The sequence below is a fragment of the Muntiacus reevesi genome, chromosome 4 (assembly GCF_963930625.1).
Source record: "Muntiacus reevesi chromosome 4, mMunRee1.1, whole genome shotgun sequence".
In the NCBI taxonomy this organism is placed as follows: domain Eukaryota; kingdom Metazoa; phylum Chordata; class Mammalia; order Artiodactyla; family Cervidae; genus Muntiacus; species Muntiacus reevesi.
In genome coordinates, this window is record NC_089252.1 from 109,696,975 (window position 1) to 109,704,189 (window position 7,215).

The 7,215-nt window shown below is 48.5% G+C and overlaps 1 pseudogene; it reads right to left on the reverse strand.

The window, feature by feature from the left end:
* Positions 1-466: 466 nt before the first annotated feature.
* On the reverse strand, positions 467-6,177 carry LOC136167482 (serine/arginine-rich splicing factor 3 pseudogene; annotated as a pseudogene).
* Between the last annotated feature and the right edge of the window lie 1,038 nt (positions 6,178-7,215).

Genomic DNA, 7,215 nt, shown 5'->3' on the forward strand with positions numbered 1-7,215 from the left:
GCTGCGAGTCTCTGGGAGCCCCCCACCCCACCGCTCCCTGGCTTCCAGCTGCATTCAAGGCCGTCCCGCCTGCTCCAGTGCAGGCGAAGCTGTGGCTCCCTTTTCAGGCTGCAATTCCTAGCAGCCTAGTTTGAAAGTGTGTTTCGTGTACCACAAAGCAGGGGCACCTAAAGGGGAAACAAAAAGAGGAGGATTCAGGTGGGTTATCGGTGTATGCTTTTTAAAATAAATACGTCAGAGTAGTCATGGCAGAACAACTGATCTTTGCTGGGTCTCTCTATACTTCATTCGTAGTTTATTTTGGATGACACGGACTGGAATCCATCTCAGTCTTTTCAGTAGCTAATCCCTTCCCTCTTGGGTGGTCCTGACCAAATGCTAGACCCTAACCAAGAAATAAGAAGGCCTATGTTTCAATACTAGCTCTGCCCCTAACTAGCTGAGTGCCTTTCTGGACTTCAGAGGTCTATTTTCTTTCATTTGACCTAGACCTGCTAGGTCTAGAAAGATCTAGAAAGAACCAGACAGTTTGTGATTTCTCTCCTGGGACAGTGATCTCTCTCTTCTCCTGTCTCTAGAAAGGGACCTGCTCCTGCTGCAGGAGAAGCATCTCCGTCTTGGAGATGTGCATGGAGATGGAGGACTCCTCCCGTAATCATCTGGAGGGCAACGACCCCAAGAAGGAGGTGGGCCACGGTTTCTGCTTCTCTTTTCACCATTTGAGAGTTCAACTCTTCCTCCGCAGCCACAGTGTTCTCTCGTCCAGCTCTCAGACAGCATCAGCTGAATCCCCAGGATATTCAAACTCAACCAAAGCCAAGCCAGGAGGGTCACACTTTGGAGTGGTCTATAATTAGCCAAAGTGAAAGTCACTCAGTCGTGTCTGACTCTTTGTGACCCCATGGACTGTACAGTCCATGGAATTCTCCAGGCCAGAATACTGGAGTAGGTAGCCTTTCCCTTCTCCAGGGGATCTTCAGGTCTTCCACATTGCAGGAGGATTCTTTACCAACTGAGCCCCAAGGGAAGCCCATAAGAGCCAGAAGCTTGTTCCAGTTCAGTCTTGTTACCACTGTTTCCAAGATTACCTGAATTAACTTGACAGTCCAATGGACCAGAATCACGAAGTCCTTTGAGATCTTGGGTTAAAAATGGGCAGGTTCAAATCCACACACCCTAGGCTGGGTCTTCCTGGTCCCCTCCCTCCTGGTACCCCTCGATGCTCTCACACCCCAGGCATCCATGAAATTGGCTGCAGAGGTCTTACTTAATAAAGAATGGGCTTGGACAGCACCCCCATCCCTCTGACCCAGGACTCCTCTCCCTTCCTTGTACCCCTGTTCTCACCTTTGCTGACACCCCCGAGGAATGCCCTTCTTTTCCAGAGAATTCACTTATTCTTGTAAAAATGAATAATATAATTATTGAAATCTAAAACTCAATTGATGAGTTAAATTACAGATGAATTAAATTGCCCAACTGAAGAGACAATGCACTGGAGAAATATGCCAGAAAATTCTTTAGAATGTAACAGTAAGACAGATGCTTATTGTACTTATAGTGATGAGGAGAGTAGGAAAGAGGTAGAAAGAGAGAAAATACAGAATATAACGAAAAGGTCTCACTACATCAAATTTGAGTCCCCAAAGGAAAGAATAGAGAAAATGGAAGAAATTTAATTTTTAAAGGAAGAGTGCCTGATGAAAGACTTGAATCCACAAAATCAAGAAAACCCATGAATCCTAAACAGAGTAAATGAGAAGAAAGCCACAGCTGGGCACATAATGTGGGCAGAATACCAAAGACGGAGGATCTAGGGCTCATTGTGGATTGAAAGTCAGCGCACTTAACACAGGGACAATTTAACAGATGTTCACCAGCAACAATAGGAGTCTTAAGACCAGAGGAGGCTGTCCACAAAGTATAGATGGTCAAGTTAGAATGTGTAACTGGCAAAACCACCTTGCAAGAATGAGAGTGAAAGGAAGAGAATCACAGATAAACAAAAACAGCGAGTTTCCCACCAAGGAAACCGAACTATATGAACCTCTAAAGGATACACTTCAAAAGCACGGGAAAGAATCCCAGAAGTAATGCAACAGGGCCTGGGGACCAAGCACAGTGGTCAATACACAGATGTGAGTGTGGCAACAGGGTAGGTGGGCATTGCTGGCTCACATGCCCCCTCTAGACTGTGTGCTCCAGAGACCAGGGACCATGAACGCATCACAGACAGACTCTGAGAGTGCCCCACAGCCTCACAAGACTTCCACTCAGAACCTGCGCCACCCTGTTCCCTAGAGACTCTTAGGAGTGTTATTTTCAGAGAGAAGACTAGTCAGGTTAACCAAGGTAGCTCTGACATCTGTCTTTCAATATATTCTTGTAAGTGGTGTGTTACGTATTATTGCGATCTTTGGTGTTTTTCAAATACAAACCAAAAAAAGTGATTTTTATATTGAAACCAAAAGCAATGAATCTTGAGATCCAATAGTCATTTGATGCTTATATTCATAACAAACACCCATGGCTTCAGGTTACAAAAAAACACAAAGGCTTTGAGTTGGCTGCCAAAGCAAAGCCATCCTCCTCACTCTAGTTTTAGTGGTTTTTTTTAAAGACATCTTGGGACTTTCCTGGTGGTCCAGTGTTTAAGAATCCATGCTTCCAGTGCAGGGGGCCCAGATTCGATCCTTCGTTGGGAAACTAAGATCCTCCATGCTGCATGACTTGGCAAAAAAAGAGACCGTTTCATTACTTTTGAAATCGGTTCACTGTAAAAAATAAAAACAGGATGGTAATGCTGATAAGTGTCATTGTCCTTCCCACCCTTCTTCCTAATCACACATGTCCCTCTGAAGAGAGAGCCTCTGGTAAGTCTGTCGTATCCCTTTCTGGACACTTTTCTATGTACTTATAATATATAATATCTGGTACATATGAATATGGGTGTGTGTCATTTCTATTTGAATATATACACACACTTATATCTTTGTATATGTAGGTTGTATATAAGTATCTACCTATATAGTACATGTATGTATATATACATATTACACTAAATATATGCATATATACATGCATCCATATCTATATGTCTACATTTATCTCTCTCTCTATATATACACACTTATAAAATTAACAATTTTTATAATTAAATTTTCTTTATTATTAATTGAAGGATAATTGGTTTACAATATTGTGTTGGTTTCTGCCAAGCATCAACATGAATTAAAATTTTTTTTTGATATGGCAATTCCACTTCTAGGAATTTATTCCTCTGTAAATACTTACATGAGGTATATATACAAGAATGTTCACTGAAGTGTTACTCATGAATATAAAAAGCCAGACATATATATTATGTGTGTGTGTGTGTGTATAAAGAGAGAGAGGAGAAAAAGTTCTTTTTCTGCTGAAGTGCACATCTGGGAAGTCTTGCCCATCAGAGTGCACAGCTGTGCTGTATCCGTGGTAACGGCCCAGGCTGCCATATGCATGGTTGCCATCTGCATAGACAGTCATCCCTCAAATGCTCCCCTAGGGCTGGATGTCTCGATTGTTCACTTTTTTTTCCCCTTTTAGTATTAACACATGATACTTCAGTGAAGATTCTTGTACCTACAGTTCAGTGCAAGCAGTTAGGCAGGATAAGTTCCTAGAAGTGGATTTGTTCCTAGAGACCAAGCGGTGGAGACTTTGACATTTCAATCGGCCTGGTCCACCTGCCTTCCGTGCAGCTGTGTTCGTGTCCACTTCCACCCACCAGTGTAGAAGCATGTTGAAGGCCCACCCAGTTTCCAGGCTGCTGCCACCCTTCTCTTAGTCGACTCCTCTCCCCCACGAAAGTGGACAACTCGCCCTTTTCCAAACACCACGGCCACCTGACGCGCGCATACAGGGCACTCAGAGCGCCACCCCCACAGAATGCTTCCTTTCTGGGCCAAGCTGGGGAAACCCGGTGTTAAAACAACTTCCACATACTTTCCTTATTACAGGGCTTCTCCAAATCCTTCACCTGTGGGACACATTTCCAGAGCAGAGAGAGTGTTTTCCAAACCTAGTTGTTCATAGCCCTTTTCCTGTGGAGCTGGGTTGCTGAGGACTGGTTTTGCGGATGCTGGTCTCTCCTCTGTGGTCACCCTCGCTTGACCCTCAGGCGGTGGGGCTGCTCCCATCTCAGGGATGAGGACACTTATGCTCATCAATAGGTGAGTCACTTGTGCCTACTTGGCCACTGACCGCAGAGGTGGGAGTTGATGTTTGTGCTTCAGTTCCCTGACTTTGTCCTCCCACGTCCAAGCCGCCTTCCTAAGACTGTCAGTTCTGGATTTGGGCTTCAGCTCCCTGAGCCCAGAAGCCACTTCTAGGTGACTGAAACACCTCTCAATTCCTGTGAGACTTCACTTTCTAATTTATCCGGGGAAACTCTCCCTTGCCTTTTCTTCCTTGGGTTCATGCTGGGTTCTGAACAACTGGTTCAGAATAAGAGAAGTTGGAAACACCTGATTTAAGTTCAGAGAGGGAAATAAATTGTGCCTGCACCTGGGCAGAGGACACCTCCTGGCCACTCATGTTCCAGGGATGCTGGGTCTCTCCCTGGACACGCACAGGTGTTTGTTTTCCTGAGCCCCAGTTCTGGGCTTCCCTGGTGGCTCAGATGGTAAAGAATTTGCCTGCAGTGCAGTAGACCGGGGTTCAACCCCTGAGTTGGGAAGATCCTTTGGAGAAGGGAATGGCAGCCACTCTAATATTCTTGCCTGGAGAATCTCAAGAACAGAGAAACCTGGTGGGTTACAGTCCATGGGGTCACAAAGAGTCGGACACCACTGAGCGACTGACACACACAATTCTGGGTGAGTTAATGTTGTGATTCAGCTGCAGTTCCATCTCGGCAATTCCCAGCCTGGGAGACACCCTGTCTCTCCCCTACTCCCTGCCCCACGCCTACCCTGCACCTTGAGGGCAGCTGGGCCGGTGGAAGCTAGGGCTGCTCACCAGCCTGGCATTTGCCGGCACCCAAACAAGTGGGTTGTGTGGGGGTGGGGGGAGCTTGACAAGCCTTGGCAGCCACCAAGCTAGCCAGGCGAGTAGGGAAAGCGGCCAGGCGGGGCCGAAAGAGGGTGCGATGACAGGTCTGGGAGCTGCAAGGCCTGCCCAGACATCTGGCTGGCTCGGGTAGCCAGGTGTGCTGACGAGTGTGGGCTGACCCGGAGCCCAGGCCACCGGGCATCTGATGAGCTGTGCTGGGTGAGGGAACGGGTGGATGGAAAGCTCACATTCATTATCTGCAAAACACAGCTAATAGCAGGGTGGTGTGAGAACGAAATGACACTAATACACATAAGGAACTTAGGACAGATCCAGTAAGTGCTCAAAATTGCCAGATCTGACTATTGTGAATCCAGCACAGAGGGTCCAGTGGGTTCACCTCTCAACCTCTACAGAACTCGGAAACAACAGACAAAATCCAAAGAGCAGCAAAAATCACCTTCCATGGAGTCCTCAGGAAACCCCATTATTGAACCCATTGTTCAGACAGGTAAATAGGCCTGGGGGCTTCCCAGGTGGCTCAGGGGTAAAGAATCTGCCTGCCAATGCAGGAGAGGTGGGTTCAACCCCTGGGTTGTAAAGATCTCCTGGAGGAGGAAATGGCAACCCACTCCAATATTCTTGCCTTGGAAATCCAACAGACAGAAGAGCCTGGTGGACTACAGTCCATGGGGTCGCAAAAGAGTCAGACATGACTTAGCGACTAAACAGCAAAAACAAACAGGCCTGGAGGGGCTGGAAGTCACGACAAGTAACAGCTGAGGCTGGCACATAGCTCCAGAGGGTCTGGTCCATACACCGGCTCAGGGAGAGCTGGTTCCTTCGCTCCCTCCACCCTCTCTCAACACCCACCACCTCGGGCAAGCCTGCTGAGGCAGGAGAAGCACAGGGAACAGAGCCCTGAGAGGTGGGGCCACCTCCTTCCCCCAAGAGCCCTCTCCAGGTGGCCCCCACCAGACCCCTCCTTACTCCCGAGCCCCACCCCTCCCTCCCACTCCCACCCGGCGCCCCACCCCCGCCTCGTGGGGAAACCTAGGCTCTTGGCTCTCCTACTCCAGGAAGCCTTCCCCCACTCTGACTCAGCTGCCTGGGGGCTCCAGCCGCACACTCACTCCTGGGCGGCATCATGGAAGTGGAGGGGGGCCCCATCCCCTCCCGTGATTTTGGTGAACCAGAGAGACCAGGAGTTACTTCCTGAGGTGTTGGCAGCAGCCAGGAGACAACCGGAAGAATCCTTTGCAGAAAGCTTCATCTAACAGCTGTCACTGAGCAGCAGGCACTAGGCACATGGGCTCTGCTGCTGAGAAGCCTCAGTCTGGGGGATTGTTGATGGGTGGCCCATTCAAGGTGTTGGGCTCGGTGACCTTGGATGGCGCTATGGCGGTCCAGAGCAGGGACCCAGGTTTAAGCACATCCTTTAAATATTTATGGATTGATTTGACTGCGCCAGGTCTTTGTTGTAGCACATGGGATCTAGTTCCCTGAACAGGGATCGAATCTGGGCCCCCCACACTGGGTTCTTGAGTCTTGGCCACTGGACCATGAGGGAAGTCCCGAACTCTTTTTCCTTTCAAATGCAAGACGCCTCAACTTCCCGAGCAGCTTGGTCTCTATCTGAAGGTCGCGGCAAGGTCTCATGTTCCAGTTGGCCCTACTGGCCTTTCCTGCCTGCTCCCTGCCTCCTGTCCATCCCCAGCGCGCCTCAGTGATTTGCCTGTTTACAGCCCACTGTTCCCTCCTGTGAAACACCTTTCCTTCCCCCACTTTGCATAGCAAACTTCTGCCAGTCCTTCTCACCAGGCCCAGTCCTCCTCCCCAGCATTCTCAGGCCCCGGGGCAGCATTAATCATCTCTCCTCTGTTCTCTCATGGATTTGGCCCTACGACTGTGTGCTCAGCCATGTCCAGCTGTTTGCGACCCCATGGATGGTAGCCCACCAAGCTCTTCTGTCCATGAGATTTTTCAGGCAAGAATACTGGAGTGGGTTGCCATTCCCTTCTCCAGGCGATCTTCCCAACCCAGGGATCAAACCTGCAACTCTTGCTTTGCGGGCAGATTCTTTACCCGCTAAGCTATCAGAGAAACCCTGGCCATGGGACTATATCATGTTTATCACAGCTTATCATAGTTTATCATAGCTACCATTTCTCTTACTTATTATCT